Consider the following 25,763-nt stretch of genomic DNA (forward strand, 5'->3'; position numbering starts at 1 on the left):
TGGTGTGGGAAGCAGGTGCGGCCGCATGGGCCAAGATGGTTACTGCCTTGCCCGAGCATGCGCAGTGAGGCTGCATACGTAGGCTAGACTATCCCTCGTTCCCTCGTGATCTGGACCTGTCAGCCTATCGGTATCCGATCTGAGCTCGTGCAAGGAGCGTGTGTGAATTCTGATCAGATGAGGTGGAGTGGAGCTAGATGAGGTATAGGAGTTGTTTAGCCCTTGCCCTAAGTAGAAGCGAGTTGTAGTAAGAGAAGCTGTTGTAAGGGGAGTTTTGTAAGAAAAGCTGCGAGAAGGACGGAGGTAGTAGAAGAAGCTGCTAGGGAAGAGAGCTGTAAAGGAAAAAGCCACAAGTAAAGAAGCCGTTGCATGAACCTGCCTTGGTGTCCCGCCTTGGTGTCCATGTCGTTCGTGTCTCAGTGGGAAGAAAGGACCTGCGACACACTGGGACATAGGTTCTGTGAAAACAGCTCTGTTTTGTTTGGTGATCAAGCTACATAGACTACAGAATAATGTCTGGCTTATCAAAGAGACTCTGAAAACAGTCTTTGAAATGTGATAGTTGATCTGCATTGACATCTTAATAGGGTTTATAATCTCCTAGGAGACACACCTTTGGACATGTCTGTGGGGGTGTTTTCTGGGGAGGTTTAACTGAAGAGAGGAATCTCACCCTGAATGTCAATATTACTGACATATGGATATGGATCCCAGACTGAGAAAGAAAGAAAAATAAAATAAAGAAAAACAAAACAAAACAAAAAACATCTGAGCATCAGCATTTGAGTCTCTCTGCTTTTAAACCATAGTACCAATGTCACCAGATGCTTCACACCCCTGCTAAAACGCCCTTTCCACCATGATGGGCTCCATGCTCACACCACAAACCAAAATAAGCTCTTCTTCCTTTGGACTTTTGGTTAGGCACTCTGTCCTAGCAAGCACATGAATTAACCAATACATTGAGCAATACCAGGAGATTCGGGCATAGAACTGGCTCTTAATGAAGGGTGTCATGTGATCTACTGTCCCAATTTTCCTTCAGGTCCTATTATAAAAGAATGATGAAATGGAAGGGCTTATTTGTCTTAGATTTCCAGGTTACAGTTCACAATTGCAGGGAAGTCATAGTAGCAGGAATCTGAAGCAGCAGGCCATGCACCATCCATAGGAAAGTACAAAGAAACAAAGGTATCTGCTCCATCTTTCTGCTTATGCTCAGCTGTCTTTACTCTTCAACAGTTCTGAGTTCAGCTCATTAAATGGTGCTATCCACATGTAGGGTGGGACTTCCTACCTCCATTACCAATCAATCAATGCTGTCCATCACCCACCCCTTCACAGACCACACAGGTCACGTTGATCTAGATAACTCCTCACTAAGACTCTCTTCTCCAGTGATTTAGGTTGTGTCAAGTTGACAGTTAAAATCAATGAGCACAGCTGCCAATCCTATGATACTGCTCTCACACAAACTAGTCAGGCAGCCTTTGGCTTGGCACTACCATGCTATGATCTTGACACTGGCTGTTCTTCCCATGTTAAGATCTTTGGAAGAATGACTGTATGTTTACAGGGAATGGTGAGCTTTGACACAGAGCAGAGGCTTAATGAAATTCCAATATATGCAAGGAGCAAATATTGGGGGACATATGTGAACATCCAACCTCAGGCTCAGGGAAAGATATTTCTACACACACACACAATGTGCAAGAGCACATCCCCATCTGAAGTGTTCAGAGGAATCCCTAGAGGGTGGCTATACAGGATAGAGAGGAAGCAATGGTCTCTGAAGAAACATCTCAGAGCAAAACGAAGCAAGAGCCTTGGATCAGGCTCAGAAGGAAATGCTGACAAGGACAAAAATGGAACTCTAAAGTGGGCCAGGAGCCAGGGAACAGCATCAGGGAAAGCACTGAGGAGAGAAAAGGCATGGATTCAATTTCTGAACTAAGGTAACTAACACTTAGGGCAAGAGTCATAAGAAAAACGGTGGGCACGATGCCAGTTTGACTCTGCAAAAGCTGTGGGTTCCCATAGTAGTGTGAGCATTCCACACAGTGACTTGGACGTTTCATTCTTATCGACAAAGTCATCGTTCACCTCTGTCAAGCCTTGGGATGTCTAGAAGTCTCTGCTTTGGCTTCATCAAAGAGACAGGGACCTAGGAAGTTTAATTTTTTTTAAGGTTCTGGTCTTCCTTTCAGAACTTGAGACCGGATAGAACAAGAACACAACCCAGTGCCCTCTTAACCACCTTCTACCCAGCCTTACAGTCTTCTGAAATGGATCAGTTTAGCCAAAGTTTCACATTAACTTTATTGTAAATCACACCCACGATCAGCACATCCACTCTCCTCTTATCATCATTATTTATATCTTTGCAAATGTCATTTCCTTTAGAAATATGAAACTGTCCATCACTTTCTCTTATAAAATTGTCATCTCCACTCTAAAAAACTAACACCTTTTGCCTGTAGTCTTAGCAAGAAAATGTCCACCTACCAAGAGCTGATAAAGAACCGAACATAAGAAGCCCAGTATGTCAATCAAGAAGTTTCTCACCCAATACAGAAAGCTTGTGTATTTCCCCCTTCCATCATCTTCTCTTAGGCTCTCTCTTTTTTATTAAATGGTACTGCCAGGAAAAGTCAGGGGCATGCTGTGCTTGTCACTGTGGCTGATAGATCAGATGAAAGCCAGTATTAATCATCTTGCCTGATTTGGGAGTCTATTAATTTCCCAAGAACAGTGGTTCAATGATACAAGTCCTTTATTCTGCAATCTCATGCAATGTCACTTTCCTTTCTTCTTGTGAAAGTAAACCTTGGAAAATGTTAGTTACATAAAGCCACTTTAAAGTAACCCCCTACCTTTCCACTGGCCAATTAGTTGAAAGTGCCATTTACAAAAATTGTGCTTGGCCTCTCTTTCCCTTAGGAACCTTTCATAGGAAGTTTATGCTCTAGACCTCATAACTAGCAATGAGCTTGAGTTATTTTCCTCCTCAGTAGAAACAGGTTTTTGTATGTTGGCTTTGTTTGGTATTTTGTTTGTGTATGTTTTGTTTTGTTTCATTTTCATGGAGAATGAACTAAGATGTGATCTCAAGTCTCAGGTAGACAATTTTTAGAATGAAGTAGGGTTTTTGTTTTCATTTTTGTTTCGTTCTGTTTTTGTTTTTATTTTTGTTTTGTTTTGTTTTGTTCCTTGTTTCCCAGTGTTCTTCCAAATTCTGACATCATGGAAAGAATTTGCTCCATGCTCATGAAGAAGCAATCCTACTAAACTCATTGAGTCAATCACCCCCAAAGACATGAAAGCAAGAGAAACACTACTGGAGGACAGGGGTTCAGCAGGAGTGAGAGAGGGGTTGGATAAGGTAATGAAGGATGAATACAATATATGTGTATCATTTTGTCAAATAATAAATAGCAGTGAAAGCAAGCGAAGTAACTCTGAATGTATGGTCTACAGGGTAGGCTCTCAATAAGTATTATTTAGTGAATCACTGAAGCTGAGGATAGTGCAGTCTATGTCCAGGACCTGATCTGTAGAGGAAGAGGGTACTGCAAAACCTAGGGATGTGAGCAGTGAAGCCTCACTAGCTGCTGGCTTGAGCCACTGCCAAGTGAATCCACCCCGAGTCCCTGTGAAGCTTCATTTCTGGGTTTCATCAGTGTATTCTCTGGTAAGGAAATTTATAACTTTGGCTTAATTTCCAATAAATGTCATTAAGTTAAACATTGAACTGTGTAGAGTTAGCAAATACGAGTTGACTATTTTTTCATTATAAAATTAAGACAGGGCTGGAGAGTTGGCTCAGTGACTAAGATCACTTGCTGATCTTCCAGATGACCCACATTCATCTCCCAGCCACCATGTTTCAGCTCACAATGGTCTGTTACTCCAGTCTCAGGGATCCAACGCCCTCTTCTGGCCTCCTTGGTCACTGCACAGACATGGTGCACAGACGTTCATGCGGTTAAATAGTCATATGCATCAAATTTCAAAAATAGATCAATAGGCAGAACTAAATAAGAACTTGAAAAAGAAATCATGGCTTTTCAAGTGAGATTTATCATTCCCTGTGAGTATGGTGCTATATAATGCTCAGTTTTTAATTAGAAATTTCCTTTCACATATATCTATGAAACAAATAAACAACAAACAAGCAAAAAAGTTGCTTTGACTATGCTGCAAGTTCATTGTTTTTCAAAGTGTCCAAGTGATGGAAGGTCAAAGTTAATTTTATAATGCACAGGCTCTCCCTTGCACTTTCCTCTGCTTCTTCTTTTAATGCTATGTTTAAAGCTGGGTTCTATTTTCAGCCTGTGGGAGTGGGGAGACATGTAGAAGACACTTGTAACATCTGTAGCAATGGACAGAAGAATGAATAATAATAGGAAACGTCGACATACCATCTGCTATAAACACAGATGTGTGTTTCCTTTAAATGTAAGAATCTAGCACTCTAAAATGGGAAGGATTACAAGACATAAAAGTCAAGAACCCACTCTTGAGTGGCTTTCTGTTAGCAAAAAGTAATCTTCCTGTTGATTGTTAACTAATTCATGGAGCCAAAGTGGTAGTACCTCTCATTTGTTGTGCACGCCATGAATGCCAAGGTCAAGTGCTTGTTAGCATCAAAGATGATATGGGGTGATTTCTTTAATATCATGTGTCATCTAGCACAGTAGACAACACTCAAGACATCCTGTGTTTCATCTGATATCTTGTCATAGAGTATGAAAATTTCACAGAGAAAACTCCAAGAATAATTTGGGGACATAAGATATATTTTATTAAGTATGTGATATTTAAAACGGATATTTAAATTTGTTTACATATGTATATATGCTTGCACTTGACGACAAAGCATGCGGAGCATGGGGAAAGCAGAGGAAACCTTGCAGGGAGGCATTCTCTCCTCCAGTTTGGTTTCGGATTAAGCTCAGGTCATAAGGCTTGGTGACACGTGCTTTTTACATGCTGAGCCAAACCCTTAAGTGTGATAATTTTAATCCTTAAGTATAGAACCATCTTTCCATAAAAATGTTGACATCTGCAGAAAATAACAAATAATTCAGAGGAAAAGTTGTCTTTTTTAAAAAATGACTACACATTTAGTCCTAATAATGAATTTATGAAACCTTCTCCTGTGGAGAATTGAATCCTTGTTTGTAATGGGCACCTCACGTTTCTCAGGTTCTGAGAAATCCAAGTATGTCTTAGGAGAATAAAAGGCTGTAATGGTTCACCTTTTACAATGTGAGCAATTCCCATCAACTCAAAGTACTCCAGACACAGCAACATAAATGTTATTGTAATATTGGTATGTTGAGACCATTCCAAGGATAATCTAGAGGACATTCACTGTTTGCCAGCCACTTAGTTGGTCACAGGATAATGGAGTGTCTCTTGATCATGGAAAACAATGAGAAATAATTGTGAACTGTCTGTGCTATGAATGTGCACAGGATGGACACGCCAAAGGCAAGGAAAGGTCTCATCTTTACAGGTGGAATACATCGGGTTGTCAGGCATAAACTTAATGCCATTTTTCGACGCCTCTTTACACCCTGCCCCATGTCTATGAAAAACTAAACGATGAAATTGCAAAGCACACCCTGGAATATCTCCTACCATTATCTCACAGACAATTTGCTTCTGGTTTTCTCTCCTTATAGCAGAGAGCTGACGTTACTGTAGCTCCATGTTCTGTCCATCACCTGCAGGCATACTTCCTGCTCCCATTGGCACTCACATCTCCAGAGAGAGTTCTCACTGAAGTTGGAAATACCCAACAATTGGGAGAATGGAACATTCAGTCTCCAACCTATTGGCCTATTGCTTTTGGCTGGTTCTTTGTTCTAATGCTTTGATTCTCTTCTGGGCTGCTCCTCATTTAGCAGATATCCACTAAGTGTGTGCACATTTGAAATGCAGAGCTGACCTCAGAGACTGACCTTCTGAAGGTTCCTGGATTGCCTTGTTTTGCTCATAGTACTTTTTAAAAAAGATACAAAAATAACAATAACAACAAAACAACAACAACAACAAAACCTAACATGACTAGATTCTATACATAAAAATCAATTTATCCTGTTTTCAACAAGATTTTTTTTTTATTGTTTCAAGAACTTTTGAAAAATGAGCTCTGGGAGAAAGTGCTGACAATTTCAACTTCATTGGTTCAAAATATTATTTTCTCAATTTCCAAACCTCACAGAGATCATCTAGGAAATAAAGAATTCAAGCAGTTGTTACAGAATAATTACAGGTTTGCTCTTCTAGGCTAGCGTAATTGCCTATGCAGTACCCTTCGTGAGCAGACACTCTTCTACACAATAACAGAAAAATAAGCCAGGCACAGCATGAGACCGGCTGATCTCTGCAGAGTTTCCTATGACATTATTCCATCAGACCCAGAATCATACAATGTGCAGGAATAATGGGATTCTCACACTATTTATTGCTGAAGAGGGTCACTCCAAGTTGAGTAGGCAGGGTAAAGACTTGAAAGATGGGACAGCCTCTACATGGATGTATTTACGGCTAAGCTATAAATATTTGGGAAGCTACATGGAGAACTTTCAACCTTGGGGACAGCTATAAGAGGGAGAGAGACTATTATTATTATTATTATTTTTAAATTGCTGCCTGCTGGCAAACTGGAGAGTTAGGCAACAAAGTATAAATCTGTAGAAGGAGCAGGCGATGCCCGGCCTTGGGACAGAACAAAGATTGGTCATTTACTTGCCTTTGCAGCTATCTGCAGACTCTCCTGTTTACAGTTCCTCCCAAACTCCAGCAAGAAATATGGTTTCTATCATAGCCAACACACACCTATACAGAAAAACCTTGTGTGCAACTGAAACAGAAGTTTAACAGACTGATACTTATTTCTTATAAAGAGCATGTGCCTTGTACATACTCCATTTTCTATGCTATGAAAACTCATAAAAATACAGCCAACTAGGACTATAATAAATCTGTAAATTATAGGTAAAATTAAAGAAATATCTACACACACATATATATGGTGTGTGTGTGTACATATTTCATATATATATGTGTATCTATTTAAAGCAGTCTTGGTCAAGATTCCCCAATGAGCTGTGGTAGCAGTTTGCACACTCACAGGAAGCTATGACGATTACTTCCAACAATATGAGAATGTTCACAGGAAGTACTGGTACCTCTCACTGTCATCAGGGGCATCTGGTACTCTGCCCATGTTCGCTCAGCACCAATGCCCACATTTTGCACTGAGTTAATTCACACATACATACTCCGAGTGTTCTGACAACTTTCTCTTGGGTTCCTTTGAATTCTCAGCTTGAATGAAAACTAGAACATCATGGGTTGGGCATCTCGACTCATGTATCTCTCTGCATAGCTCTACCCAAGCTCCTAGCATGGTGTACATGTCTCTTCCCCTGGACAATTGATGACCACCATTTACTTTGATCCACTTGCATTGTTGTTCAGAAGCTGCATGCTTTGATTAACTATACGGGATCATAAAGGCAAGCCTTTTTTGTTTTCCTCCCACTTGAAGAATTTTAGTCTATGAAACTGTTTGGAGGCTGACAAGATGGCTCAGCAGATAAAAGTATTTGCCATGCATGCCTGCTGAGCTGAATTCAACCCCTAGGACATAAGGGTGAAGGTAGAGAAACAATTCCACAGTCATCCTGTGGAACTGCAAACCCTCACATGCCCATGGAACATGCATTCCCTCACATGTTTGCACACAGTAATAAGTAATAAATACCTAATACGATTTGTTTGAACTAAGGATTCAAAAATATGTGATTCCTCTCTGATAGTCTCTGCCATTTAGCTGTCCCTCAACTATCCAATGGGTAGTTGCTTCTATTTTTAGCAGCAATATCCTATATAAGTAGTATAAATAGACAATATAAAATATATACTACACAATAATAATAATAAATATACTATATATTATATAAAGTATAGATACTATTTTTATGTATATAGTATATACCTGCCCTCCAATAAGGTAAGAGATGGCTAACAGGTTTTTCTCAGAATTGTAATTTATTTGAATCAACACATGAATTGTCTAATTTTTATTAGGTTGATACAGATTTATTTTGTTTACTTTCTTCTTCTCAACATCATCACATCACTATGTTCTGGGGTTTTCTGTATGGGCTATCACACCAAGCTTTAAACATCACTATTAAAACAAACCAATGAAATCACGATTTTGAAAAAAAAAAAAGTAAAATTTTGGATTTTCAAAAACCTAAATTATACTCAATAGTAGCTCTTACATTACCCTCCTTTGAAGCTTTCAGACTTCAGGTTCATAGCCTTAGATTAATCCTGCTTCACCACAGCTCATTCAAAGCTTACTCATTCATTTACCTAACCATTTCTGATAACCAAACTGTTTTATAGTTAATATTGTACATGATATAATACTAAATTCCAAAGCTATTTTAAAGAGCAATATCACTTAAGAGTGACAATGGTCAGTGTGTAATGTCATTTTCTTTTTAACTTGCCAGTGGAAAAGAACAGGGAATCTGCAATGGATTGGGGTAGCTCTGAGTTTGTATCAGGAGGAAGATCACTGGCCAAAACAGAAACTATTAAATAAGCCAAGCCAATAAGAATATATGGGTTACTAGCACCGACTATGACTGGATTAAGAACTTAAAAGTTTAGAAAGTCCCAGATGCCAGGGACCTAAGAGGTTCCCAGGACCCAACAGAGAGGGCATTAGCTGAAATACCCAGCAAAGAGGAGATAGAACCTGTAGAGACCATATCCAGTGGATAGGCATGGCCCCCGGTTGAGGAATGGGGCCACACACCAACCTCAAAAATAATAATGGAGAATTCCTCTTCTCAAAAGGAAATGCACGGACAAAGAGTGGAGCAGAGTCTGAAGGAAAGACCATCCAGAGACTGCCCTATCTAGGGATCCATCCCATCTGCAGACACAAAACCCAGACACTATTGCAGATGCCAAGAAGAGCTTGCTCACAGAAGCCTGGTATAGCTGTCCCCTAAGAGGCTGTGCCAGAGCCTGACCAATACAGATGCAGGTGCTCACAGCCAACCATTGGACTGAACATGGGGAACCCAATGGAGGCGTTAGGGGAAGGACTCAAAGGACTCAAGAAACTGAAGGGGTTTGCAACCCCATGGAAAGAGCAATAATATCAACCAACCAGAACCTCCAAAGCTCCCAGGGACTAAACCACCAACCACAGAGCACACATGGGGGGACCCATGGCTCCAGCTGGATATGCAGCAGAGGATTGCCTTATCTGGCATCAATGGGAGGGAAAGCCCTTGGTCCTGTGAAGACTCGATGGCCCAGCATAGGGGAATGCTAGGGCACTGAAGAGGGAGTGGGTGGGCAGGTGAGGGAGCACCCTCATAGAGGCAGGGGTGGGGGGAGGGGATAGTGGGTTTGTGGAGGGGAAACTGGGAAGGGGGATAACATTTGAAATGTAAATAAATAAAATAACCAATAAAAATATGGAAAAAGAACTTAAAAGTAAAAAACAAAACTTGAAAACTTTTGAAAGAAAATAGAGATGGTTGATAAAATTGACTACTCTAAAATTAAGAACTTGGGTTCATCAGGTCATCTCAAGAAAGAAACAGAAAACAAAAACACAAGACAAGACAAAACATGAGGAAAATATTGTCAACACACATCAACAACACAGATCAGTATCAAAGTTAGGTGATGAGTTCTCAAACGTTAGAAATGATAAACGCTCCCCCTTTGCCTGTTTCATTCAGGTGCCCCTGTCTGTCCATCAGTGCTTGATTCCCTCATTCAATCAACAAGAAGCAAGGAGAAACCTGAACAAACTCCTCATTTCCTCCAGAGGGAGTTCTTCTGATCCTCAGAGCTGAGCCAGCCAAATCTTGGAATCTTTCCTAGAGCCCACAGAACCTTCCCTGATGAAACCAACTCACCAGTGCCCATTCCCTCAATCAGCCAACCAACCACTCACCCACCCACCCAACCAATCAATCAACTAACCAACCAACCAACCACCCACCCAACCAATCAACTAACCAACCAATCAACCAACAACCCACCCAACCAACCAACCACTCACCCACCCACCCACCCACCCAATCAATCAGTCAACTAACCAACCAACCAACCAACTAACCAACCAACCAACCAACCAACCAACCAACCAACCAATCAACCAACTGATTCAGAAAGAATCAGCTAAATCAGTTAAAGACCTGCTTGCAATCATTACAAACTATCCTCAAGTTCTGGTTTCTCAGATAGCCCATCTACACATCAACTTTCCCTCATTGTGGGAACTCTGCTGCATTTTGTTTTCATAATCTTTCTTTTGCTTGGCTTTTCCATCCCATAGCTAAACCCCAAGGTTATAGTGTGATGTTATCTAATGAGTGGGAGTTTATTTCACACACTGATTGCAAAACAAAGAATTTACTTGCTTTCTTTGTAATCTTTGAAAAATAGGGCAGAAGTATGGCCGACTTACCATGGAAGTAAAAATAAAGAAAGGAGGACAGTTCAAATAAGTAAGTGCCTAGGAGAGATCTTAGACAATTTATGCAGACATATGGAAAAGATATAAAAAATATCAATTTACAAAGGAATTGGGAAGGAGAATAAAAGCAATGTAAACAAGCCAAATTAAAGGAAAGTGACATATTAGAGTAGAAAAAACAACATGCAGCAGGCTCCCAAAAACATTTCCAATGGCTGCACAGTGAACGAAATGACGGCACTGAATGAAGGCAAATAGCTGGACTAATTAGGATTATGCACAAGAGATTGCTTGGGAGATAAAATCCCAGATGTGTTTATGCCTCCTACTTTAGAAGTAGCAGGTGGAGAAGTACCTTTATCAGGCAACAATTTTCCTGGGACAACAGATGTAGGCAGTTGGGGGAAAAAAGTTACCTGCAAAGAAATTAGACAAGACAGCAATTCCAGATCAGCTATGCTTGCGATGGTTATGAGAGAGGAAGCAAGTGATGGAGCTTTGAGTTAGACAGGTTAAGGTGCTATCGGGGTCACGGGAGTTTCAGAATATTCAGACTATAGCAAGGTAGGAAAGACTCTATTCACTGAAGGCTGAAAAGCTGAGTAGCAGTCTCAGTTTGGGTATTTGAGATCCTCCAACTTCTCTATTTACTCAAAAACATCTTATTGAAGGTGATTATTTGTAAATTATAACTTCATTCAAATATTACTCTCTCACAAATGAGGGGTCAATTGAAGCTGTTAAGTTACTCCTGCACCCGAACATCTTAATTATAAAACTGAGTTGTGGACAAGGCACCTTTGTAGTCCAGATTCCAGTGACAACATTTCAGCATAATTATCTTACATTTGCTCCTCAGGTGTCTCTGTCAGATTGTGTTTTGTATACAAATGTGGATGACATCTGTTGCCCAGAGGATAGGTGTAATTCTGATCACATTGACGTTAGGTTAAACCAGAAAGGAGTTTCCAAATATATCGTGCATCCTGTACATGTGTGCATAAACACATCGGTCACTCATTGTACCATCTACGCAAGGACTGATGAAGATATCATGGATGTAAGACATGGAGACTTTGATCACTGAAGATATGGTTCTGAGTCCAGGTTTTGTCATGTACTTGTTGAGAGAAGTGGGGTAAGTCGGAGACTCTTCCATATAGTTCATCTGGTAAATGAAGTCAGAGTGGAGCACGAGGGTGGGGTGTCTCCTTATATTTTGTGTGTGAGAATTCATTTTGATCAGATCTAAGGCCACGCTTTAAGATCACTAACAACCAAAATGAGGATAATCCAAGAGAATGAACACTCTCAATGTTGATGATGTTGGAAGTAGAGGCTTGATGGCCACGATTGAAGAGGGAAGATGAGAAACTATAGCTCTCACACTGGGGCAGCCTTTTCCCAGAAGTTTGTTGAACATGTGCCAGCCAAAGTAGAAAAGGAGGTTGCTGTTGGTTGCTACTGCTGTGTTTGTTTTATTGAGTCAGTATCACTGTATAGCCTGGGCAAGGCTGGAACTCATCATCCATTTTCCTATGCTGCCTCATACTTTGATTACAGGTATATATGACCATATCTAGCTAGACTAGGCATTTAAAGAAGAAACAGTGTCTTAGTTAGGGTTCTACTGCTGGGAACAGACACCATGACCAAGGCGAGTCTTATAAAGGACAACATTTAATTGGGGCTGGCTTATAGATTCAGAGGTTCAGTTCAGTATCATTGAGGCAGGAACATGGAAGCATCCAGACCGGCATGGTGCAGGAGAAGCTGAGAGTTCTACATCTTCATCTGAAGGTTCCTAGTGGAATACTGACTTCCAGGCAGCTAGGGTGAGAATCTTAAGCCCACATTCCCGGTGACACACCTATTCCACACCTCTTAATAGTGCCATTCCCTGGCCCAAGCATATACAAACCATCACAGACTATATCTTATGTGTTTCTATAGGCTCTGCTTAACTCTAACTCACTTCAAAGTATGGTGAGCAGGTACTTGAAATATTAAATATGTACTAGTGACAAAGAAACAAACAAGATAACAGCTTTAGGGAAATGGAAGAGAAAAGATTCTTTTCTGTGTTTTAGTTGGTTTTGTTTTGAATATATTGATTTTTAACATTGTGTAGGAGGTACCACAGAGGAGAGGCTATTCTCTCAAGTGATGGAGCCAGTCAACAAAGCTAAGGCTGTCCTGTGAGAAGCAAGAGAATTGGACATTGAGAATACATGGGGGCAGGGGAGGGGGTGCCTTGGAGAGAAAAAAAAACTCGGAGGTTTTTTCTGTGGTGAGGAAGGAAGTTGATGATTGTCCCATCAGGTTCTGCACTCCAGGAATTCAAGAGTTAAGCCTTGCCTGCTGCATCAGAGGGCAAGTTTGTGACTTGGATTTAGCTGACTGCTAAATTAATACAGGGTAAGAAATAGATAGTTGAAAAGTACCTGGGGTAGGGATATCAGGATGTCAGCAGCAATGAAAAGTGAAGACAGAATGTGACCTACAGGTTAAGGAGAGGAGAGAGGGAGCTCAGAGCCCGGCGTGTGTGTCGCTGTTCCTTTGTTCTGTGTGCAAGACAAAAATGGTATGCTGAATCCCTCCCTCCCCCACCCAGCTCTCACCTCAAGTGACCCATCATGACGCAACACTTTTTTTCTTCTTCTTCTTCTTTAAATGGAAGAAGTTAAGCAGGGATCTGGGCAGGCAGCTTTTAAAAACTGCTTGCAAGAAAAAAAAAGTTTCGAAATAAAGATGAGGAAAACTAATATGGCGAATTTGGAATCACTAAAAGGAAACAGGGATGGTTGGATTTCTCCAGAAGCAGCAGGGCTCTGTTGAGAGGCACAAGGTAATAGTGTAGGTAATCTAGGTCTGGGCTACCACAGTTCCTGGTGATGACAACCAATGGGATTATTGTGTTTCAGGATTCTCGGACAGTTTAAGTGGGGTTCTAGTGCTATCCAAGGTAGGCTGTGGTGTGTCCAGCTGTGTTTAATGTTTATAACTTCAGAAATCTCTCTCTCTCTCTCTCTCTCTCTCTCTCTCTCTCTCTCTCTCTCTCTCTCTCTCTCTGTGTGTGTGTGTGTGTGTGTGTGTGTAAGCCATAGGCGGACATTAGGTGTCTTCTTTAGTTCCTATCTATTTATTTATTTACCTACTTACTTAATATCTATTTATAGTCAGGCTTTTACTGATCCTGGAGCTTGCCATTTTGGCTAGACTGGCTGACCAGCAACCCCCTGGTTCTGACCGACTCTACTACTCCCAGTGTTATGGTTACAAACACATACCATGCCTGGCTATTTTTTATGTGGTTACTGGCTGGATGTCTGAACCCATTTGCTTCCACACCAACCATCTCATAGGTACACTGAGCCATCCACTCAGTCCTCCAGGCAATTGATTTTAAGGAAACTTTTATTAGTTTAACAACAAATGTTAAGTCCAAAATACAAATATTATCTATCGATAAGAAGATTAGCAATGCATATAGTGTATTCATTTACTTTATCATTGTAGCACTGCTGGGTATTTAGTTTCCCTGTGATGTTTTCAAGCCATGACACAGGGAACCTCTTTGTACATACTGCTTTGCCTCTCTATTCTAGTGCATTTCTAAAATAATGTGGAATGGCTGTGTCGAAGCACATGCACACTAATAAAGTAACTTCCTGAGAGCCTCAATTTACAGCCCCATCAATAGTGCATGAGTGTATGCTCCATTGTTTAATAGTCTCATACAACATAACCACATCTTAGAGTGTTGGGGAAAAAACCCTCGTTGCGTTTCATTTTAAATTCAAGAAAACTTAACATATGTGAAAGAAATCTCAGATGGTACATACCAGAAAATACAATATGCCATGCATCTAAGTATATATAAAGCAGCTTTTATAGTGTGCCTGAAATGCTATATATCAATCAGAACTTTGGGAAATCAATGAATATGGATGGCTTTCTCAATGCAGTCAATCTCTCATTCTCTGATTTATTTTGTTTTGTTTTGTGGCAATACATATTTTTCCTTTGCTATTCTGTGGTGTGTGTGTGTGTGTGTACATATACAGGCAAGTGTATGTATATGTATGTGGGGACTAGAGGACAATTTTAGGTGTCATTCTGAGGAATATTGTCAAGCCTTTTTTGTTTGTTTGTTTGCTTTTGAGTCTTTCATTGGCATGGAGCTCACAGGGTAGACTGGCTTGTAAGTACCAGTCATCTTCTTATTTTTGCCTTCCCCAAATTTTGGGAGGTAGTGTGCCACCATACCTGGTCTCTTATTTGGATTCCACAGATCTATCAGGTCCTCACACTGTCGTGAGGTGACAGCTTTACTGACTGAGCCATCTCTCCCCAGCTCCTTTTCTATCTCTTTAAGCCACAGTAAATAATTTTCCACATCACCATAAAGTTCAAATAAACATCAATAAGAAGAGCTTCAAAAAAATCTGTTTAATGAGATTTGTTTAATGGGATTTGTTTCCACTGATCCTTTTAGGTAGTCTTCAGTTTTCCCCATCACTCATAAAACTCCGATAAATAGTTTTTGTGTGTCTCCCCTCCTCACACATTTAGTGTTATTTCTACAAGATTGAGATTGGGATCCTGAGTAACTAAGAAGGGTTATTTTAGGTCTTTGGAGAATATGGGAAGCTCCATTTGGAACCATTGTACCAAAGGACAAGGTCCCCATGGCATCACGTCTTTACCAGACCTGCTTCATCACTTGCTCACTCCTGCGGTGCTTGCTCTCTCGGGCTGTTTTAGTGAGCACAAATGCTGTGTATATCTGTCCTTTGTCTGCAAAGAATTTGCCTTCGAGTGTGTATTTCCTTCTTGGCCAGCGGAGGTAGTGGGGGAAAAAGAAAAGAAAAGTTAATAGGATATGGAGGAAGTGGACCTGTTCAGCAATAGTTCTCTGAGGGCAAGCTCAGTCTTGTTTGTCAGCAGTTCAGTCCCATAGCAAACACTAAATACGAATCAGCAGCTTCAGTCCAGTGCTCTTGGCAGGCAGACACCATACAGGAACCAGCAGCTGTAGTTCACTCCTGAAGAAATCGCAAAGCTTGCTAACCAGCCTGATGGGAGGCTGTGGAAGTGGGACCTGGCAAGCTGCCTCAGGAACCTAAGGAGCAGTTCTTTGGGGAGTTTCTCTCAGTGTTGGAGGCCTCAACAACACTGTGCAAGGCTAACCAATACATGCCTGTTGTTAGTAAAGAATAGCGAAGCAAAGCAAAGCAAACCAATATTCTCTCTCCCACTGTCAGCGAGACCATATTTATACTCCTTCATCACTTGTCCTTTTGTGTGTCTGCTATAGCGAAACATCCTTTCACCTGTGTCTGCTTCAGGAAAACATTCTTTCACGTGTTTGCTTTAGCAAAACGTCATTTGACCCAAGTGACTTTCCAAATAAACCAGAAGTTTCCACTTCACTGTCCAATAGTGATCTTAGCATATCCCAAGCTTCCTGAATCTCTTTCCTCTACTGTAAGTTGTTGTTATTATTTTCTCCATTGCAGCAGTCTTACATGGCATAGTAGAACATAGCACAGAGGGTGTGCTCTCCAGTCAGGACTGAGCATTGAGACGTTCATCAATGTGGTAAACTCAACATTATAACAAAGTCAAAATGGAAAACTCTTTAGAGATACTGTTTGAACCCAAAAGATCTTGATCTTTAGGGAATCCTCCACATTCACATCTCAATAGTGACTTAAATGCACCAGGAATTAAAAAACTAAGCCTAGGAAAGAAATCAACATTTTTTTTGAAAAGAGTATTAACACATTTTCAGACCTTTAAAGGTGGAGTGAAATCAAAACTGCAAACGCAGTTCAAAGATGATTAATTATTTTATATTGTCTCAGTGTGAAGAGCCACACAGGGGAGTGTATGCAAGCAGCCTAATCATCTTGCGATCTAATCAGGGGAGGGTTTGGGGGTGTTGTGAAATTCTGCAACCTTCATTTCAGGGCCCATGGCTGTGCTGGCTTGGCTTTCAAAAAGACAGATACATAGCAAGAGATATTGTTTTCACTGCAACGCTGTGGCTAGGCTCTGAAAGGAATCTTTTTATAATATTGATCACCTCTGGACACAAAGGATACTACCATTTCAGAGAGGGAACCAGAGTGTCATTGTCTACCACCAATTCCATGAAAGCTCAAGAAAATACTTTTTTTTTTTTAATGTGGAAGGGGTGAAAACGAATTCAGACATGCTTGGGAAGAATATGCAGACAATGAACTTAAACATATTATATTATTACATATTATATATCACAATGTGCAAGGGTCCAGTTAATGAACAAGGGATTTATGTGGCCTTTCTCTGCTAAGATCACTGAATTAAAGAAAAGAAAAAGATGAAAAGAAACTGAATCTCCAGTTAAAATATAATTACAGGCCAAGAGGGCAATTCTTTTTCAAAGAATACCGATGATTCATATAAAAACAACCCCCTAGACAGAAGGAAAAGACAACAACTTGGATCAGGAAGAAAGCTTGAGGTTTAGCTTTTTTTTTCTGTCCTCACCTTCTGAATACAGACACTAGAGTTAGATTTTAAAAGATAATGCAGTTAGGCTCAAAAAATGAGAAATACAAACTGACACAGCAGAAATAACTTTAAGATTCCCATCTAAAACAAACTCCTCCACATTTTGTTTATTGATTGTTGTAAAGATAAATGTGCAGGTCAAGTTGGGACTTCCGTAGAAAAGCCGACACATTGACCTTAAAGGTCTAAGGATGTTTTTACTTTTAAGTAAATGTATGAGAAAGGGATACTGAAAATTACCTGGTCAATAAAGCCACAACAATGTTTGTTTCAATTCATCAGTATCTATCTTGAATGAGCAGAGATCCTTAATTAATGTAAGTGGGGACTCGTGTACGGCCCAGTGGGTAAAAGTACTTGCCACTGAGCCTGAGACTGGAACTCCACCTCTGTCCACCTCTGGAACCTATGGTGGAGACCAACTCCCACAAAGTTGCTCTCTGATCTCTACATGCATGGTATGTGCACTGGATCCCCAATAAATAAATGTAACTGAATAAAAATAGTAATTAATACAAATTATTTTTTAACAAATACTTTCTTGAAGTTCAATCTGAGTTAGGGTTTTAAAGAACACAGTTTCTAAGACTCAGGTTTCATTAATTTCTCATAAATTGTGGAAATTGAAAGGAAGCAGACATCTCTTGCTCCAAAAAGAATAAGGAAAAGTTTTTGTTTTTCTAGGCCAAATATGAATGACCACAGTTCAGTGAAGTAGAAGTTTCTGGTTGTGTCATGTGATGCAGACTCTAGTGGTGTTTTGTTGAGGCAAGACCCGTTGGAGGACACATGATGTTTAGAGAACGTATAAATAGCACTCATTAGACAGACACAGGATACTTGCATAATTAGCTGTGCAACTCTTCACTAGTCTCTCATTTTCACTGATCTTCACTTTACTGAGAGAGGCACAGCAGAGAACTCCTGATATTCTGGCTGGTCCTTGTGCCGATTTGGCAGAGGCCTGGTGGTTTCTGCTGGATCCTGCCAATGTTCCTGATTCCTGTTTGGTGACACTTTTGAACTGGACTGTCAGTATCCTGACAAACAAGATTGGAATAACCCAAAAGAACTACTTCTAAACAGACCCACTTTCCATTGTCCTGTTTACCATCTTTCCTCCCCTATCTTTGGATGGTGGGCTAAGAGAGGGGGCCAAAGTGTTTGAGAACCCTTATTAAAATAGGTTTTGAAAAATCTAAGCCTACATCCCAGGAACTTTGGTTCAGTTTGTCTGAATGTCATCTTCCATCATGAAAGTGCTTACTTGAACTTGTACTGTCACAGAACAGAATAGAGTCATAAGTTAATGCCTTTACCAAATACATTGGTGGTAGAAGCAGGTAGCCACATTGCAGCAACATCAGATAGCCAGATTACAGGGCTAGGGCGAACACCTGCCATAGGTTTTAGATGCAATCTAATGTCATTATTTTTTTCCCACTTCTTTTTTTGGTTTTTGTTTTGTTTTGTTTTGTTTTGTTTTGTTTTGTTTTGTTTTGTTTTGTTTTGTTTTCAAGACAGGGTTTCTCTGTAGCCCTGGCTGTCCTGGAAACTCACTTTGTAGACCAGGCTGACCTCAAACTCAGAAATCTGCCTGCCTCTGCCTCCCAAGTGCTGGGATTAAAGGCATGTGCCACCATGCCTGGCTTCCTACTTCTTTTTATTAGATATTGTATTTGTTTATGTTTCAAATGTTATCCCCTTTCCTGATCTCCCTCCGCCCCCTCCTATTTTCCTCCCCACTTCCCCTGCTCACCAACCCACCCACTTCTGCTTCCTGGCCCTGGCATTCCCCTACACTGGGGGCATGGAGCCTTCACATGACCAAGAGCCCCTCCTCCCACTGATGACCGACTAGGCTATCCTCTTCTGCATATGTAGCTGGAGCCATGAGTCCCACCACATGTACTCTTTGGTTGGTGGTTTAGTTCCTGGGAACTCTGGAAGTACTGGTTAGTTCATATTGTTGTTTCTTCTATGGGGATGCAAACCCTTTAACTCCTTGGATACTTTCTCTAGCTCCTTCATTGGGGACCCTGTGCTCAGTCCAATGGATGGCAGTGTGTATCCACTTCTGTATTTGTCAGGCACTGGTAGAGCCTCTCAGGGGACAGCTATATCATGCTCCTGCCAGCAAGCATTTGCTGGCATCCACAATAGTGTCTGGGTTTGGTGATTGTATATGGGATGGATCCCCAAGTGGGGAAGTTCTGGCTGGTCATTCCTTCAGTCTGATGGAAGGAGTTACAGAGACAAAGTGTGGAGCAGAGACTGAAGGAATGACCAGCCAGAGACTGATCCACTTGGGGATCTAACGACATTCTTAACTTCAGCATGGATGGAAGCTAGGTAGGTCAAGTCTATGCAGTGATACATTTCAAGACTTTGATTTAAGAGTCAAGAAAATGTTAGATCTGACACAGAAGTGGATGATTAATGACTGTTAAGAGTACTAATGAGAGCCCAAGATAATTTTGACTTTCTGTCTGCAACATTCCAACTCTCTGTAATCATGAAGTTCAATTCAGTCAGCTGGTCTGTAGAACCCTAACCTAGGAATGGCATCTCCTTTTCAGGGCTTGCAAACATAATCGGGAACGTAGTCTCTGATTGAAAATATTCCATACTACCGTCCTTCAAGCTGTAAACTGCTCTAACACAACCAGGCACATATATTTTCATTTCTAGGACACTGTAGACTTTATTGTCAAATATGGATATAATCCTCTCATTTATTTCTCAAGTATTTAATAAAACAAATTTTAATAAACACTTGTGATGTGTTTTGAAATTTACAAAAAATTTTCCTATTTGTTTTGGTCTTCAGGATAATGCTATAAAGAAGATATTTTTATTTGCCTACGTTAATGATGAAGAAAGTAGGCCAGAGAGGTGGTTCAGCAGGTAAGGGCCCGTGCTATGAAGCCTGGTGACCTGGTGACCTGAATTCAATACTCAGGTGAAAAGAGAGAACTGAGTCCCACGAGTTATCCTCATATACCGTGTCATGCAGTCTCTCTCTCTCTCTCTCTCTCTCTCTCTCTCTCTCTCTCACACACACACACACACACACACACACACACACACAAACTTCTTTAAAAGGTGGATTTTATAGGGTAATGCTAGTTAAGTGCATGGTCAGAACTCAAGCCTTCCCCTAGGGGAGCTCTTCTTTCTTCATCATGGAGCAGCGGAGCCATTCCAAGGTAATCACCGAGGCTTCCTAGTGGAGCCTGTTGGGAAAGTGAAATAGGATTTCTAAAACCCTGTGAAGGGTTGCGTAGCACCCAGACAGGCAATGAGAGAAATGAGAAACATGAGTGAGATATGTACCCATCAATCAGTGGTGCCTTGTGCTTTTATGTGATTTCTGTGTATCGTGACTTTCCAGAATTGCATTGAGTCAGGGTGTTGTTATCAGTCGTGTACCATAGAATGGAAGTCCTAAGCTGTAAAGCTATAGCTAAAGTTTAGATTCTGGCTTTATGTTCCTCGACAAAGTGGCTTTCAAAGTATGTTCCTATGCCCAAGAACGGAGTCTCAATGATGGCTGCAAAGAAACATATAATGTTAACCAGAGCTTGTTTTATAAGATAATGTACCATGTGTAAATTCACATGTGCTATATTGCATCATAAAACCAAGTGATTTCTAAAGCTTTCAAATCTGTTGATGGCCTGTTTACCACTAGTATCCAATGGGCAGGGGGAATTAACAAGATTGCTGGGAAGGAGTTAGACTGCATTTAGTATGATTTTCAGGGAATACTTAGGAACCACTTACCTCATAAACACACATTGGGGCAAGACTTAAATGAACCTCTTTCTGCTCTCTCCTGCCAGTGAGGGGTGTCTGCATGTTGCGCTAGCCTGGTGGGTTACTATCTGGACGCTCCTAGTTTAGGGTGGCAGATCTTGTTACTGAACAATGGTTTTAAAAGGTCAGGTGGGCCAGAGAACCAGATTTGCCAATAGACAATCATACTTTTGAAGGGAAGCTTCGGTTTAATTTAATTTTCCCTATATATCTTTTAGTTTATAGTTGTTTCTATATTGAAGTGTATTTTCTGGGAAAGTGTACCGATTGTTTTGGGGCGTGAGCTTCCAGAAGTCGTTATCCGGCCTTGGTTAAGGGACATGAAAGACATAGTTCTTTATCTCTTAGGTCACAGGTTAAAAATAATTCGAGACTCGTCTGCAAATATTTTATGCTTCTTTCAGCTATTGTTAGGAATTGCAACCCTCAAATTATTTTCTACCATACATCTCAGCTATAAGTGATTAAAAATAGACAGAGAGGAGAGGAGGATATAGTTGCAGATTGCAGGACATAAAAACTGCAAATCCTGCTAAACTGTGCAAGCCATGGGGAACACTTCTCACAGGTGTTCATTCCATAGGGCTTGCTCATTTTCTTCCCCTCCAAGAACAGTTAAAAGTGTTGGGTGGAGGACTCTGAAGCACCCTCACCCTCACTCCCTCCTGCACCTTAGATTTCTGGGAGTGCTAATTCTTGTGAGGTCGGTAGTATTGGCTAAGGCAACCTCGCTGCTTTCAACTCTCAAGTGCAAGGGCCTGGAAGCTGGGTGCCTTGATCATAGAATTTCCTGCTGCTCTCCGTTTGCCAGAACTCCATTCTCAGGACTCATAAAATGCTTACTTTCAATATAACCTTCATGGGCAGGAAGATATGTTACGGCTATAACTTTAAAAAGGGACTCTACAAACAATTACAGTTCTTCATGTTCTTTTTGGGGTTATGAATTTTGCAGCTTGCCTCCTGTAGTTATTTTGAATAGAGGTAGCAGTAATAATAAACATACCAGTTTGGGTCTGTATTTAGTAGAGCGAGCCAGGCCAGCTAGAAGATGTTTGGATTCTAAAAATATAAAGACCATCAGTCAGATTAATGTCCCTTCTCATGCTGGTTACCTCAGGTGCTGGCGCCTGCAATAAGCTGACATTCCAAGGTGGATTAAAAAAAAAAAAAAAAAAAAGCAAGCTGCTCCTTTGGAAGGCTCCAGAATGCAGTGAGTGTGCATTCGTCAGATCTCAAACCCACCCCGGAAGCAGCACTAGCTTTGGCTGGTCTCGAAGATATTTACTCCGGACACTATGCCAAGACATTAACAGCTGCCGGATTAATTATTTATGGCCTTTATGTCAATCATCTAAGACAAGATCCAAAGAAAAATATTTTAAAGTCGAGTCATCTGTTTTGTTTTTTATTCAATCTTTGCTGCCTTCCACAGTTCCCTTGTCATTTGTTACTCTTGAATTTCTTCCCGAAGAAGTCATCTCAGAAGACTGAGCCCTTAAAATTATGTTTCCTTCCCCCCAGTGTTTTCTTTGAAGTGCTCTCCGTCGCAGAAATAAGTGCCCTGGCTGTGTCTACACTATTTTCAGAAGATGGCTTACACCGGGGAACCCCTGACACGGTTTAGTTTTTGAAACTTCAATCAGCGAGGTCTGGCAGTAGGAGCAGGCGAGCCCCTCCCCTGCGCACGAGCCTCGCAGGTCCTTGCTGGGCTGCGAAGCCCTGGGTCCCCGCGGAGGTTGATCTGTGTCGCCCGCCAGCCAGGAGCTGCACGCGGGGGCAGAGCCCATACTTGGTGGCGAGCATCTCCAAGAAGAGTTTCAGTCCGCTCGGCCAATAGGTGACACGTCGGCCCCCGCGCGCGCGAGGTTTGCGTCCCGCCTTGGGGAATCCCCCCACCCCCCGACCCCTGCTGGAGGCTGAGGGGCGCGTGGGACCCGGTGACCAGGCGGCCTCCCAGGCTGCGCCGCCCCCGGGGCGTCTCCGCGGCGTTCCCCACCCTAGCCGCAGCATCCCGCGCCGAGCGCCTCGCAGGTCCTCACGCCTGTCCCCGTGGCCCGCGCGGACTCGGCACACGCCCCTCACCTGGGCGAGGCCGGGCGCGCAGGCGCCGAGCGTGGAGACCGCGAGCGGCCGCTCAGCCCGCGCTCCCGCTGGGTCGGACAGTTCCGGGGGCCCGCGGCGCAGAGCTGTCGCCGGCGCCACCGCCCCGGGCTGCCGCAGACCGCGGGAGAGCGTCTGCGCGGAGCTCCAGCGCAGCCCTGGCGGGAGCGCCGCCTCCCAGGCGCCGGCCACATCCCCCCGGCCTCAGGAGCGGCTGCCCCGCGCGCCCGCCGCCCGCCGCCCGCGCGCAGAGGTAAGCCTGGGGCGAGCAGCCCCGCGCCGCGTCCGCGCCTCTCCCCACCGCCTCCGCCCAGGCGAGGGACAGAGTTTGCGCTGCGTCCCGCCGCCCCACTTGTAGAGGCGGGCGCCCGGCCGCTGCCCCGGCCGCAGAGTCGAGGCTCCCCCTAGCCCCTCGAGTCAAGGAGTAGGACGTAGGAGTAGGACGTGGGAGCTCGTCGGGCGAGGAGTCCCCAGGGTGGGCTCGGAGAAGCCAGGATGGGAAGGGAGCATAGAGATAGACGGGGCACAAGGAAAGCCTCGCAGGGGGTCAGTGGCAGCGCCTCTCCCCTCCCGGGAACTCCGGGGGGTTTTGCAGACTCCCTTTTTGCCAGAGGGAAATGAATAATTTGGATACCGAGGTGTGAGGGCAGGATGGCTGTGGAAGCTTAGGGTCCCAAGGGCATTCTGCAGAGAAAAGACCAGCAGAAAGGTGAATGGTGCGGCTTGAGAGCAGATGCTCAAAGTTTGCACTTGTTGGGAGCTGGGAAGGGCAGCCTGGGTTAGCAAGAGCTGGTGAAGGTGTCAGCTCAGGGTGGGAGGACTCTGCGGGACAGCGGAAGGGAGGAGAGAAACGGGAGGGGGAGGACCATCTGCTTTGCCTCTGCTGTGTGTTGGCCTTGGGATGAGGAGAAGACTAGACGGAGGTCTCTCATGCTTTGCTTCCTATGGCTCTGGAGGACACTCAGATGGCGAATGTCCTGGGTCCTTCAAGGAAAAGAAAATGCCCCCGCCCCCATGAGCACAAATAATTTTGGAATGACCTCAAAAGTTCCTGGATTTGGAAACATTTTCATCTAGAAAGGAGGTTGGCGGTTCTCTCCGGTTTTGCTTATCTGATGAGCAGTACACAGAGGCTATTGCAAACTTTGTCACAATGAAGCAAAATAGATGCTCCAAATGGAGCAAAAACATTTGTGTTGTCGGGTAGACTGGCAGCGTCCATACAGCTTGGGAAGGACTGAGAAATATATTTATTAAATGAAGAGACAGTTTTCCAGAAAGTTACTGTGCTGCATCTCAAACATTTAGGCTCCAGATAACTCCCTTTAGTGTTTCAGGGTCTGCTTTTGCCTGTTTCCAGAATCCTTCAATCTTATTTGAATGTCATGTGTGCTTTGATACGGGTTGTCCTTTCCTGTCATAGTTGAATGTCCTTAGAATGTAAAATACCGGCTTGTAGGTTTGGCTACTTAAGATATGGAAGGTGAAAATATGTTTATGTGGTCAAAGCCTTGCTTGCTCAGATTCTGTATTTTTCAAGTTTTTGTGGATTTATCGTTTGCACCTTTACTTGTCTCTGAAAGTGGTTTGAGGAGGTTTAAGGTGAAACCACAAATCAAATAAGCTGTTCTTGTCTGTCTCCTTGACCTCTCGTGGGCGCATTGGTAGTAAATGCTTTTGGAAAGGTGAACTCTCCCAAACAGGGGAGGATCGCCGCCCTTGCTGGAATAGTGCTGGTGCTAGGTATCAGTGTGGTGCAGTATCATCCCTGAAGCATCTCATTTGCATAATATTATGTTATGGTTATTAGGTAAATCATTGAAAAGGAGCCCAATAAGCATTAGAATCCATTGACATTAAGGGAAAGAAAAACAATGTTGATAGCTTTACAGCATTTTAACAATATATAGATTCCCAGGACCAAAGAAAACAGCCTGTCTCTTTGGACTGAGGCAGAAAGAAACCAAATGGAGGCATTTCCATCTCAGTCAAATTAGAGACAGAAGTGTGGTTAGTGCCTGGCACCCAAGCACAGCAGATAATGAGAGCCGACAGCAGTTGGAAGATGCTTCTTCCAGAGTGGGACTATTGTATGATGATCGAATGTCCTGGCTCTGGGAGTAGAGAGGATCTATCAAAGCAAACATCTTTGAGAGATGAAAAGCTACATAGAATGATGCTGGGTGCTGTCGGGTACCATCAACAAGACATCCCAACTCTATTTTCCTTTGCTTCCGTCTGAGTTTGAAGATGATACCGCCCAATGACATATGTGAATATGATATTAATTATTTTATATTAATTAAGCTTATATACCATATATCATTATATATATTATATTATATATAGCTAAAAAGAACAATTAACTAACATCTCACAGGAGTGGCTTCATGTGAAAAATCCTTGTTCATGGAAACAAAGAGCTAAATTGGCTTTCTAAGGCTTTCAAGCTTCTACTTAGATCTAAAGGACAACGCGTGCTGAACTTCCCTGCCTTCTGTTTGCTTTGTTTTGTTATTGTTGTCCTCTCTGCACACCATTTTATTATTGTTGCTGTCACCATTTCCCCATCTCTGTCTCTGTTCCACATAGATCTCAATATGATGTATTTCCCCAACCCTATTCTTCTTCTCTTCTTCATAGTCTCTCTCTCCCTCTCTCTTTCTCTCTCCCTCTTTCCCTTTCCCTCTCCTTCTCTTCCCCCCCCCCTTCCCCACCTCCTTCTGTCCTTCCTCTAGGGGTT

The 25,763-nt window shown here is 42.4% G+C and overlaps 1 protein-coding gene across 2 annotated transcripts in view; it reads left to right on the forward strand.

Moving 5' to 3' along the window:
* Window positions 1-23,123: 23,123 nt before the first annotated feature.
* Znf385b (zinc finger protein 385B) overlaps window positions 23,124-25,763 on the forward strand; it is a 402,760-nt gene continuing 400,120 nt past the window's right edge. Inside the window, exon 1 of one of the 2 annotated variants that reach the window (XM_029474277.2) lies at window positions 23,124-23,273. The gene's annotated coding sequence lies outside the window, so the exon portion shown is untranslated. The remainder of the gene's footprint in view (window positions 23,274-25,763) is intronic. The other variant, XM_085834743.1, reaches the window with a different exon arrangement.

Source organism: Mus caroli, unplaced genomic scaffold (genome assembly GCF_978045245.1).
Source record: "Mus caroli unplaced genomic scaffold, Mus_caroli_1 scaffold_2, whole genome shotgun sequence".
NCBI classification, from domain to species: Eukaryota; Metazoa; Chordata; class Mammalia; order Rodentia; family Muridae; genus Mus; species Mus caroli.